Below are 14037 nucleotides of genomic sequence, written 5' to 3' on the forward strand. Positions count from 1 at the left end.
CTTTAGGCTTTTTTTCTGGGTCAGTCGAGCAATAAATTATAAATATCCATTAGTATTTATTAAAAGTAAAATCTATACAAAAGTTAGCAAAGAAATATTAAATCTTTGTATACTGTTATTTAAAAAAATATCGAAAAGGATGTATACTTAACTATCACTTGCGTACAACTCAAGCTAAAGAGTAGCTCAGCTGCTCTTTTTTTCTAGTGATGATTAAATAACATAATATGACAGTGTAATCACAGCCTAGGCTAACCAAACACTCTTCTGTGATACTATTGCGACTAATAGACTTTAGAAATCATTCATAAAAAGGCGTTTTGATTTGATTTATAAAAATCAATCAAGAAAGGATGAAAAGGAATAATATTTTTAAAGAAATGATAGCCTAACGCAAGAAAGTCCAAGCTTTTTTTATTTTTATTTTTTTCCTTTTTTTTGGGGGGGGGAGGGTAATCAACCTTCCCCCCCCCCTTGGAGTCCTTTCTTAATGCTTATTGAAATAAAACAGTATTACTGTATAATACTTGAACGTTCTATGTTCATCCAAAAATAAAAAGTTGTTAGCTAACGAATAAAACAGCCCATTGTCACCTTCCTCTCTGACTTTTGATAGAGCTCTACTGTGCAAAAATTAAATAAAAGTACGGAAACCCATTTTTAAATTTTGAACAAAGGACAATCAAGGCTCCATTTTGGTAATAGTTACCTCGTAGTCTGGAAATGTACACAGGTTTACAAAGTACAAGGACAAAGAAACCAGGGATCTAAAGGGAAAAGACAATGACCGATAAATTGATGTACATCCCATGTGATTATCCACAGAATTACCCATTTTGTAGATTATAACTAGTGGTGGAAACGTTTGAACAATCAACCTAAGGAATTAAGTACTTTAAGTATTTGCTAAATTCAATTAATGTACATAAAAGGACCCTTAATTTGCCTGTCTTCCTCTATTTTTGATATTTTTTCCTTGTGTCTTAAAAAGTATTTCTAAAATGATACAATAATGTTCATAGATTGCGCAACAAAAACATGCTTAAAGCATACCCTTATATAAAAGTAACAGGATGTGTGTCTGGCGCACCCATCTATTCTAATAGTGCCCAGGGAGTTGTTTTTATCTATTTTGATGGAGGGTTCCTTCACCCTTAAAAGACATATCGAGTTTAGAAAAAATGGTATTTTTAAAATTCAACTTCATAAGTAATGTTAGTTTATATTGAAATAGTTATTTCTCGCATCGTATTATAAACGGCTTTCCGCGGATATAGAATGTACAATTATGAGATTAAAACTAGTTTTTTTTAGCCCCGAGGTGACGAAGTCACCGGCTAAAAAAACTGGTTTTAATCTTATGATTGTACATTTCTATATTCGTAGAAAACTGGATATAATACGATGCTAGACATAGCTTTTTCGTATTGATGAGAACCGGTTCCTATCCACCGGATTCGAATGAATACGAGAAAAAGTTTTAAGTTACAAACTACGATGCTTTGATTTCAATCGTTAAAATCTATTGAAAAAGATTAATTTATGTTTTGGCGCAAAGCTTTTCTACAATCAGGGTCAGTACAACCTCCCGTCCTTCCGTAACTAATAGTTCTGAAAGTTTATTTAGAAATATTAATATCATTGTAATGATTTCAAACTTTGCATGGTGATTCTAATTCAATAAATGATCTAACAGAAGCACAATATCTCTTTAGTAATCAAATATTTCATAAATATCAATCCTAACATTGAGTTCTGCAATGATTCTTATGGCGATTAGGTACAATGTTATAATCAAAGCATCTCTATATTTAAGTCTTAAAAAGCAAGCATGTCCATACTAAGTATACTTGGTACAAGTCGTTAAAGGGTTACTTTTAGGCTAGGTCAAGGCCCCTAGAAGTTAGGGGCGCATCGGGTTATTTTTCTACAGTTTTCTGGACACCAATATAGAATTTTTACGGCGTATATATACAATATGTAGTGTAATATAATTAATTATTGGCGTTTAAATAATGGAGGTAGTAAATAATTATATTTTTTCAGAAAAATAATCTTATTAGTCACTAATTGATGGAAAAATGTTCATTTTATTAAGTACTAGCGGTTGTGCCCCTAGGATCTAGGGGCTCTTCATTGGAAAACTAATATAGCATAAAACCACCTTGGGACCTATGTTAAGATTCATTAAAATGGAGAACTCAATCGATTTATTAGTTATCGAAATCTTACTACTTTATTTACTAAGTATATTTGCGATTACTTTTATTTAATGAAATCTTCTAATTTTTAACATGTACAAAAATTGCTATATTGCATCAAGATCCATGACAGATCTATATAGGAAATAAACGTCTATAATTGAGCTCGAATCTTCCAAGCATACAGTGTATAAAACTCATAGTGCTCCAATAATCCCTATTAAATTCTCATTGACCAGAACGTTAAGACCCATTATTCTACTTTTAGCATCATAAATTCAGTTTTTTAATTCATGTTGCTATTTAAATAACATTGGAGTATTTGATTTTTATTCATAAAACAGAAAACTTAAATTTATAATATAGTAAATCTAAGAAAACTTAGTTTTAAAATGAAATGATTCATGCGACACTCCCGTAATGTGGTCAGATATTAAACTAAACATTTCAACCCTTTGAGGACAAGAAATTGAAATGAAGAATATTAGGATTTCAATCTTTAAAATATGATAAAAAAAATGGAGCAAAACGTTAAATCGTGTATTGTTACATTGGGTGTAAATATAAAACTAATAATTACTGATTAAATATAAACAGATATTCTAACGTAAAATATCATTATGTGTAACGTATATATGAAGAGAGAGAGAAAAAAAAAAGGAGCGAGAGAGATAGAAAGAGAAAGGGGGGTAGACCGAGAGAGAACGGGGGAATGAGAGAGAGAGAGAAAGAGGTTGGGGGGGGGGGGGAAGTGAGAGAAAGATAGAGAGAGAGAGACGGGGGGGGGGAAGGGGTACATAATGAATCATAGGCATTCTAATTTTATTACAAGCTGAATTTGAAGAGATGATAAAATGAACATTTAATTGAAGAATAAGAGAATAAAATTTGTAAGGCAAAGAGCGATAGTATTTAAAAAGAGTAATTATCTCTGATAATTAATAACATTAACAAGGATGACAAAATCCATAAAAGAGAAACATTAATCAATTCTACTAAAGAAAATTTAGAAATATAGAGTAACTGCACTTAAAAGAGAAAATATTTAGATTTCAGCAAAAATTTAAGTAAATATGTCATTTAATAGCTTAAATAAAAGTCATTTTATTTGGACATACTAACGTCATGGTGATAGGGCTATCAGAACTATCTGTTAGGGACGTACGGATGGACAGATCAACCCCCACTGAAGAAAAGTTTAGCTTTTAACAAGAAATAGATCATTAACATTATACAACCCTTTAACCCCATTTCCTTCCCTCTTACTGGATGAAAGAACTAACCAATAGATAAGGTCCATACTGGCAAGCTATATAGGGAATATTAACACAATTTTCAGCCATTGAATAGCAAATGAGAAAATTACTTTTTCCTCTAATCCTAGCCAACAGACGAACGGACGGACATTTTGAATTATAAATAAGCAATAAGCAATTATAATAACAAATAACTTTGACTAAAAAACTTAATCAGTGTTTCGTCAGTTCTAAACAAGAAGTGTTCAAACTTTTAAATCAACTGAAGGCTTACCCCTGTTTATCATCATGGGGGATGTAAAATAAATATAAAACATTATTTCCTAAGATCCCTGAGTTTAAAAATCATCAACAAGGATGATAATATCCATAAGTAGCAAAAATCCTAATAGTAAAAGTAAAACTCAAAAGCAAAAAGAAGAAAACGCGGCATAACCCACAGACAGACGAACGATGATCAGTGCAGTGGTCATACAAATCTTCACACAAAATATTAGTAGTCTATAGACAGAATAACGGACTAAGTAAGGAATAAAACTTTTAAAGTTTAAATTAATTGACTTCGCTACTAACATTTAACAGGTAAATAAGGATGACAACAGCCATAACTATAGAAGCTCTTGAATTTAAAAAAAACAAAAGGCAAAGCAAATAAAAGCAAAAAGGGTGCACAACAGACAGACATATAAAGTAATGATGCATAGTGAATCTTTACACAAAAAAACTTCGATAAAAGCTGGGAAAAGTATTTAAGAGCATTACCGATAGACCAACAGACAATATTATTCTTAGAGTAGATGTGCATTGGTCAGCAAACATAAAATAAGTCTTCTGTCTTAACCCTGAAAGATCGGGCCCTCTACAAATTCTTAACTGATCGGATTTTATACCTTAATAATTGCATTAGCCTTCTACCTTTCCAGTACGGATATTTAATATTCCCAAGAGCATTACAGACCAGCGAACAACGTGAGCTGTAGGCTAGTATGATAGATTAGAGTAAAACACTGGAGGGAGAAATCTCCCCATCACAATGTCCTTGTGCCGACTCTCGTTGAAAATCGACCAATGGTGTTGGAAATAATAACACAGCCGAGTTTTTCGTCTGCTTCGACAAGTTGGAAGCAGACTAAAAATGTCATTGAAAAAGGGAGGTAGGTAGTTATCTGTGAGTACATCAATACTAAAGATCTGTTTGTGATAGGATATAATTCCTCTATAAATATTTACTATGTTTGTATATAACTATGTCATGCTTACGGCTAAAACTATATTGCTAGGACCCCTCGTAATAACAATAGTTATACTACGTGACGACCTTTCAATGTAACATAAAAATATTTAAAAAAATGTAAAAGTAGCTTCCAGGAAAAGACGAAACCATTTCAGAAATCATTTAATACAAAAAACCTAATAATTATATTTGAATATTAAGAAATATTAAGATCTCCCAAACTGCCAAGTCAAAGGGTCATAAAGGTTAAGTTAATATACTAATTTAGATTAGGTTTTAGGCTATTTTCCAAACATGTTTAACAGAAAATAAAAGCTATTGTAAAATTAAGATGATTTACTTGAATAAATTTGTAACATTGTATAAATACCTGTTTTTAGTACATATAGTAGTTCCGTTACTTAATTAATAACATAATTTTTCATTTTAATATACACGAACACACACACACACGCACTCCCCCCCCCCCCCCCCCAAAGACAAGTAAACATTTTCATAATTATGTTTTATCGTTTTCATGGACGTATTTGAAGCCACTGTAAGCTAGGAGCGAAGCCTCTATACATCTAGAGAACTAGTAAGCGACCTTCTTATTTCGATTTTAGACAAGTCTTTAATTGCACGACCTTTGTCATAACAGTGCATGTAAATGATTTGCTCCTGTTTATTGGCGAAAGCATTTTATCTACTCAAAAAAATACGTTACCCGCCTGATATAGCAACCCTTCAGTATTTTTTTTTGTAAATACTTTCAATGATTTAGCAATAGATGTAGAATATACATGGATATTATGACAGAAAAAAAATTCTCGTCAATTTAGCTTGGTAACTTTAAACTCATTTATTAGTCGGTTCGTTCATCCAGTAAGAAAGGATGGGATGTGGTAAAGGGGGGCTCGTTATTTTAGCCCGCTGCATTTTTCCCTTCATTAGAGAACATGAAAATCTGTTGTAGGATCCAATAATAATATATCCATTGTTTTATCATACTTTAATTTTATAATGGTTACTTTTTAAATTATCAAAATTTCATAATCATTGAGGTTTTTGTAAACTAATCTATCTACGACGTAGTTTTTAGTTTACTATAGTATTAGGCTGTGTGTCTGTTTGTTCATTAAGATCTTAAAATGTCTTTGTAATAGACTTGGGAAGGTATTGAGCTATTTTCTGAAAAAATAATGTTGCCTTTCATTTGCAATATAATACTACTAGCGTCTTCGCCCCTAGCCTCTAGGGGCTTTGCCCCAAGAGATGGTAAAAAAAAAGTTATTGTGAAATTCGTAAAAAAAAATAAGAAGGACCAAGGAAATCTTCTAAAAAAAATGGGGGGGGGATTTTTTTTCGGGGGGGGGGGGAGGTGTCCCACCCCCCAAGAAAATAGCCTAAAACCACCACAGGACAAGTAGGTATATTCCCTAAAGAGTAGAATCCGATCAGTTCAGTGGTTACCGAGATCTTAAGCTTCAGACGGACGGACAGACATCAAGCTACTTTGTATTATAGATAGAATAGAATCTGTTCGTCTGTTACTGACAATAAAATGGGTTTAAGCTATTTGTGAGACTCCCCCCCGCCCGATGAATTTTTTTTTCTAAATAAAAATTAAGAGCAATCACAATAACTAAACAAAATTATAAGTATAAAAAGCCTTAAACAAATCGTGTTCTATTTTATGCTATAAAATTATATACATTTTGTTTACAGATAGTCAAGTCATATTAAACTGATTTATATTTTGTTTACAGATAGTCATATTAAACTGATTTATATTTCCTTGCTTGCTCAAATAAAGGGATACAACTATGAATGGATATATGATTACTTGGATGTTAAGCAGATTTTCATGTTTTCTAATAAAGTAAAACTCGCAGCGGGCTAGATTAACGGTACCCCTCATCCACCCCCTATACTCACCTGCTACTGGATGAAAGGACTGGCGAATAAATGAGTTCAAAGTTAGCAACCCCAAAAATTCTTATTAGGGGAAAGTAAAAGTGTTTTACCACACAGTCCCCAAAGTTTTACAATAACGTTTTCTTATTTGTTGGCCTAACAACTTTGGGGACTAGAGTGGAATTTGATGGGTTAGCTCATTAAGTTGAGTGTTCAAACGTTTCAATCTCTAACTTTAATCTACAGAAGGGGTAATTAGGTGTATTATCAATAGGGATATACACAATTGAACGGCCATTGTCTTATCCCTTAAGATCCGTGATAAAAGCCAAGACAGAAAAATACTTTAAAAATGTGAAACATTTAATTAAAGTTATTATTTTGATTTATTTACAGTCCTATATACAAATAAACTACCTACATATTATTTTTGAAGTACGCGACTTTTGGGCGAGATAAAGAGATAACAAGTATGACAACATCCATAAAAATACAGAATAATGTTGGATAATAAGTCAGTATTCCAAAAATCAGATTTATAGGATAATTATATCACAAACAAAAAATTATGTTAAAAGGAAAACAATCAACATGTTTTAAATGGACGTACGGACATTTTGAATACGATTTATACAACATGCTAGACGTGTTGAAACTCACAAAAAATAAAATAACTTTTTTGGTTCCTCTACTAATTAATAGGAACATTAAAAACATAATTCTATAATGGGATACCTTTTTCCTTTAGATCTATTTCTTTAAATGGTAAATTTGTTGCCCAAGGAAACGTATGTATATTGAAGAAAAGTAAGACGAATGGTTAACGGACCCAACATGCAAAATCCTCAGAATAAAAAACTCAAGGCATCAAACTTTTAAATTTATTCAGCGTTTCGAGGGCAAAACTGCCCTCATCATCAGGAACTAAACAAAAAAATAGCAATTAAAATTTATCAAAATATGCATTTTAAGTCAATTATTACTTAATATATGTTTTATAGGCATTTTTACATATAAAAAAAGAATTAAAATTCCCTATGGTTACACATTGATAACAAATAAAGTGAATAAATAGGATATATTGAAGAAAAAAAATTAAACCAAAAAGAATATGGAATTTTATTCTGTTTTGAAACTAAATTCATTATTCCTGGAACAATATGGTACAATTAGAAATTGTGCTTCTTCAGAACTTACCAGAAAATTCCTTCGTCTATTTAAATCAGTATGACATAATCTTTGTGTGATTGTGATATGATTATCATATCAATCTGATTTTTGAAATTATTGTTCCTAGGGTAACGTTACAATATTTTAAACGAAGAATCTTTCTTATCGAGTTCTAATAGTGTTAGTATACCCTTAAACAGAATCCTATATTTAAGCATTTTTGCAACAAATTTTCATATCTTATTTTTTTTAAAGCATGTAGATTCTTTATTGCATGAATCACAAAAATTGGTTGTCATCGATCATAAGTAACGAACATACACACATCTTACTACTTTAGTATATATGATACATTTCTTTGTCATTGACAAATGTAATGATACCTTTTTGGTACAAAAAAATAAGGTTAACATTCACTTCCGCATATGTATCATATTAACAAACTAAAAGAGTCGCAAATTATTACAACAGCACAAACTACCATTTAACTTGGTAGCACAGAACTTTATTGCTGTTTTATTCATGTTTCTACACAACTGGCGCCGTCTAGCGACCTTTTCTTTTGTATTTTTTGACGATTTCTCCACCAAAATAGTAATAAACCTTTCTAGGACCTATGAGAAGCTACATTGTAAAGGAGAACCATATCGGTTCAGCGGTTAGCGAGATCCTTCGGTAAAAACACACATACCAACAGACATCCTGTTACTTTATTATAAGGATTGTGTTTATAAAACACACGGATCTAATAACATGCGGAGTTGAATGCACGCTCAGAAAATACCATTAATTTTAGTCCTTAAAAATTATCCATCAATTCGCCTAAATGATAAGGTAAATTTTTTGAAGACAAATTACTAATGTTCTTTATTTCCGTGTTTATAATTCTAAAATATAAAGTAGTAAGGTTTTTTATTGTCTGTAGCTTAAGATTTCGATGAATACTAAAGCGATTGAGTTCCTTATTTGAAAGAAGCTTCACATAGGTCCAGGGATAGTTTTATGCTATATTTTTAGATTTAAGCTTTGGGGTGGATTTCTGCTATTTTTCTGTGCCTATCTTATACCTTTAAAACAAAGTCCCTAGATTTAGGGGCGCCGCCGATAGTTCAGTATAAAGTAATATGTAGTATGTGTTTCTGTCCGTAGGTAAAGATATCAAGACTTTGTTTTGTTTTCCAACTTCTTTCCTACTTATTTTTAAAAAAATTTAAAATGAGGGGCCAGGGGTGTTTTTTTTATTTGGTTTATTACTTAAGGTAAGGTTAGGTAATGTTTAATTGGGTACTGGGAAGCCACGAAGGGTTAATACACCAGTATAAGCCACGCATGATTATGTATTAGGCAGACGTAATAAAACTACCCCCCTTATAATGGTTACTAGACGTTAGATATCATTTTAGTCAAGAAATCAGACTAAGAACAAGCATTTTAACCTTTCAATTGGAGAAAAAGATAAAATCTATATGCATTTTGAAAGGTATAACACACAATACATTTTTTACAATTTTAATTATTTTCCACTTACGGAAAAGTTATTGGAAAAAATATTCCTTTCTTTCCTAATATTTTTATATTTATGTCTGCCCTATTTCCTTGATAATTCTAGTACTCAAATTAATTTTTATTGTACATCATAAAAGTGTAAAGAATTGACCGACATAGTTTTTTTTATGAATACGCGCATATGGGGTATTACAGGAAGCCAGGAGGCAACGATCGTACCCAAAGTTTTATAACCAATTGCCTTAAAACTTTGGTTACTAAGTATTGTAGTAAATATTGATTGGTTGGATGGATCCAAACTTTTAAACAAGTAAAAGTGATAATCTTCTGTATCACCATGGGGATGTACATCAATTTATCGGCCATAGTTTTATCCCTTTACTTCCCTGGGTATTTCACACTTTTTCTGCAAAATGTTCAAGATTTTTAAGTACAATTTTTCGCGGACCGAACATAGAGCTTGATTCTCCAAAAAGTTGAAATTTAAAACATGTATCAAAAAACAAATGGGCTCTTATTTTAGCAACATAAGACTGTAGTTAATATGGAAATATAGAAAAAAGTGTTAGTTATAAATACTTTCAATTCAAATAAAATGAAATTATATTTAAATTTTATTAGAAAACTAGATTATCAATAAGATTTAAGCAGGGAGGGAGGGAACAACGAACAATAAATTTTACAGGTATAAAAAACACATTATCTCACTTACAACTAACAATTTTAATCTATAAAAAGGGGTATTTTTTATCCTTATTGATGCAACAATTTATCGTTAAGGGTTAAATTTGACAATACTACTAAAAGCTATATCTACCATAAAGCGCAAAAAATAATTTGGCGGAAGGGTGGGTATTTTGTGAATTAAGCCCCTGAAATATTCTAATTTTAAGTGTATTGCTAAAATAACTCAAAAGACGGCCCTTTTTCTGATTGGTGTTATTACAAAAATACAGCAAAATAATTTTAGTAAAACTGCTGAAAATACGTATTCATTAAAGCTTTTAATTGACCGTTGGCTGGTTTAAATCTTTTTGTGTAAAGTATTAAGGATCTGTTTTGTCTGAAGCTTAAGATCTCAATGATTGCTGAACCGATTTGGTTTTCTTTATTAGGCAAGCTTCACATTTAGATTTGATTCTTTTGATGGTTTTAGGTTATTTCTGGCCCCTCTCTACGCCTTAGAATCAAAGTCCCTTGATGATAGTGGCTTGGCCGCTAGTATATATATATTTTGCTAAAAATTATTTTCTTTGTAAAAGTAAAACATATTCTTTGAATAGTTTTAGATTAGGGTTTTATTACCCTTGTATAACATGAAAAAGAAAAAAAGGAACTGTACTTATACAACCGTTTTTACACACCTAACCCAATTGTAGAAAAAAATACGTCTGCTGGGTCCCACTCATACTAGAGATGTTAAAAAATCTGCTATGTATATTAATAGGGGCAATGCATTTGTCCTAAAACAGGAACAGTTTGCACTTTTAGATGCTGAAAGTAAGGGGGAAATATTAAGGATAAGACAATGGCTTATAAATTGGTGTACATCCCTAATGATGATGCACAAAATTACCCCATATGTAGATGAAAATTAGTGGTTGAAACGTTAGAACACTCAATTTAATAATCGATCAATCAAAATCCCCAAAGTTGTTAGGCCAACGAATAAGAAAGAAAACGTTATTATAAAACTTTGGAGTCTAGTGAAATAAACAGACCATTGTCCCCTCTCTCTCTGGGGAAATATACTTTAAATAACACGATTTTTGTTTAAAAATAAATAAATTATACAGTAGCCACTCAAGTAAAAAATACAAAATAAAAAGCAGGTTCTAAAAATAATCATAAACAGCATATTGACATCACAGTTACAACTGGCAAATATTGATATTATATTGTGATTATGAGTTATTTAAAATCATAGGAACGGCTTTCAAATACATAATAGTAAGATGTCAAAAAGTGACCAGTTCAATTTCCGATGTTTTCAAATAGACTTAGCTTCCAAGACAGAGACAAACTTTGTTTAAAATATGTCATCAATGGCCACTTTTACTTAATTCTTATAAGTCGACATAAATAATGTCATTAGATCATTAGCATATCGACTATATTGTATAGAAAAAAGTTGGCATGGCTGACGTAAAATCAATTTTTTTTCTGATGAATATTTAAAATGTATACTGCCGATATGCAATCGAATAAATAGCTATAATAAAAAGGCTGAGAAAGTATTGACATGTTTAACAAGGATGACAACATCCATAAGTAGCGAAGCACAAAAATTATAGATGGGAATACGTACAAGTAGATTTAAAGGGTATTTATTAAAATCAAGAATAGATTTATTGGATAAAATAAACACGAAACCTTGTTTTATTTTGTATGATGACGATGGTATTGGTCATAGTAAATTACATTAAAGATGCACATAACAATGGGGAAAATTATTTTGATCCTGATATCCCAAAAAGTTGGATAAAAAAAACAAAGATATGAGGAAATATGTAAAACATATAAAAATAGCCAAAAACCTTATAAAAGGCAATCTGGCCGCTATGGTTGTTTTCTTAACACGACAGAAAATAAAATTTTTATATCCTTAACTTAAAAAATTTGGAAAATCGGACCATATACACTGAAGATATGGAGAAAAATGTGAAAAATATAAAAATAGCCTAAAACCTGCTAAAAAGCGGTCCGACCGCCAATGATGTTTTATAGTCAATTGTGCTCCTTAATGATGGGAATGTTGTCAAAAAAATTCATCATTCTATCTTTTATAGGAGCTGAGTAAATCCCATTTCCCCCATAGCGTTACGGACTGACGGACGGACTGACGGACGATCATAGTGAATTATAGAGTAGCTTCGCTACTAAAAAAACTATTATATGGCTTTAATAGAAAGTTGTCATAGCTGATATGATATCGAAGTACGGATGGTCAAATGCCTATATAACGATACACTTATGTTTATAGACGTCCAAGAGGGGGGTAAAGGGTTGTTTAGTGTTTACCCCTAATAATTTTTAAAAAATATATTAGATAACCTCCCGAAAACCAACGAAACCCTTCAATTTATCCCCTTCCCCCTCAAAATTAAAAGCTTGGACGTCCTATATAGTATAATTCTTTATAATTTTTTTTTTATAATGAATGTCCTACTCAAAATTTTGAAATATACTTTTAGCTTTGTATTATATGTATGTGATAGGGGTGAGCATTTTGGACAATTTAAGTTGTTTTTTACAACAATTTTTTCTGTCAATTATTTTCTTGTTATCTACCTATCTCTTTTTTCTCTCTATTTTCCCCTCTTCCCTCTCTCTTTTCTCTCTCTGTCTCTTTTTTCTCTTTTAATATTTTATATTCTCTTTTAAAATCTTTATATCTTCTTTATATAATATTTATTCATTCTTTTCTCCTTTTTTTTGTTTCTCTTATTCCCATTTGCTGAATTTTGCCATTGGAAACTCAAAAAATCAATCAATTTACTATTTATGTTGCCGTTTTTTTTTGCAACTACCAAAGGAATAACTGTGCAATGAGTGAATTTTGGGGGGAGATTAATTATTAAGTCCAATTTTCTCCATAAGATCTTCTGATGTTTAATTTTGATTTCAACATATTAACTATTATTTCATTATTATCCGAAATGACCCAGCTAAAAGGCCCTAGGGTTCTAAACACTTTTGTAGCATTCCCCGAATGTTTTTATTTTTTTTCTGTACCAAAAAGCGTTCTACCGTTAGCATATTTCTTTACTATTGTAAATAGGACAAATATTATTTTTTATAGGTTATCATTTTTTTTTTCAATATCAAAAACAGTTTTTGTTGGTTTAATTTAATTGTAATTTCAATTAATAGGAAAAGGGTAAATACATTATGTTGTAATAGTTATTTATCGCATCGTATTATAAACAGCTTTTCGCGGATATAAAAACGTACGAGCTGGTTTTAATATTATGATTGTACATTTTTATATTCGTAGAAAATTGAATAAAATACGATACGATCCATGATTTTTCATTCTGGCTTAGAACTGGTTCTAATCCAGCGGATATTAATCAGTTTCAAAGCCATACTGGAAAAGACTTTATTTGGGATACTGAAAAACAGCCCTTTTTCAAGCTATCATCTTATGGTGGTTAACCTGTAAAATCCTAAAAGCTCTTAAAAGATATCAATGAAACCTTACTATTTAGCGATTTTTGTTAGTTTATTGGTCACTAGCAGCTGCAACTCTACCATCTAGGAAAGGGTAAAGGAATTAAATAGCCCAAAACCTTTCCAAGCCTTAAATTTTTAAATACTGGAAAATCATAAATGTATCCGCGGAAAACTGTCAATCAAACGATGCTATAAATAACTACTCCATTAATATTCCATGTTTCACTGAATTGGCGGCGGATAAAAAGTTTTTTAATTGTTCGCTTTGTCCATCAAAAAAATGTCAGACTGATAGGGATCTGAAATAAAGAGAATCTCTGGGACTCTGTGGGGAAGGAGTATTGGACACAAAGTTTTTAATCTAATTCGTTGGTTGAAAAACTTTGGGTACTTTGCATTAGTTGGTTTCAAATTATAGAGGGAGGAAAATATTATGTAATTTTGTATATGATATGAGATATCTTTGTGCGTAATTAGCTGACATATCATATGCTTTATATAAAACTAGTAGCGGTGCCCCTAGCACATAGCCTAAAATCATACCCAGACATTTATTTAAAAATGGCCTAAAACCATCCCGGGACCTATAAGAAGATAC

The 14037-nt window shown here is 31.2% G+C and overlaps 1 protein-coding gene across 1 annotated transcript in view; it reads right to left on the bottom strand.

The window, feature by feature from the left end:
* Positions 1 to 14037, bottom strand: part of LOC145327552 (uncharacterized) — a 119696-nt gene that overhangs the window by 14141 nt on the left and 91518 nt on the right. The window lies entirely within an intron of this gene.

This window comes from Acartia tonsa, chromosome 9 (genome assembly GCF_053477335.1).
Source record: "Acartia tonsa isolate MP-2025a chromosome 9, ASM5347733v1, whole genome shotgun sequence".
Taxonomy (NCBI): Eukaryota; Metazoa; Arthropoda; class Copepoda; order Calanoida; family Acartiidae; genus Acartia; species Acartia tonsa.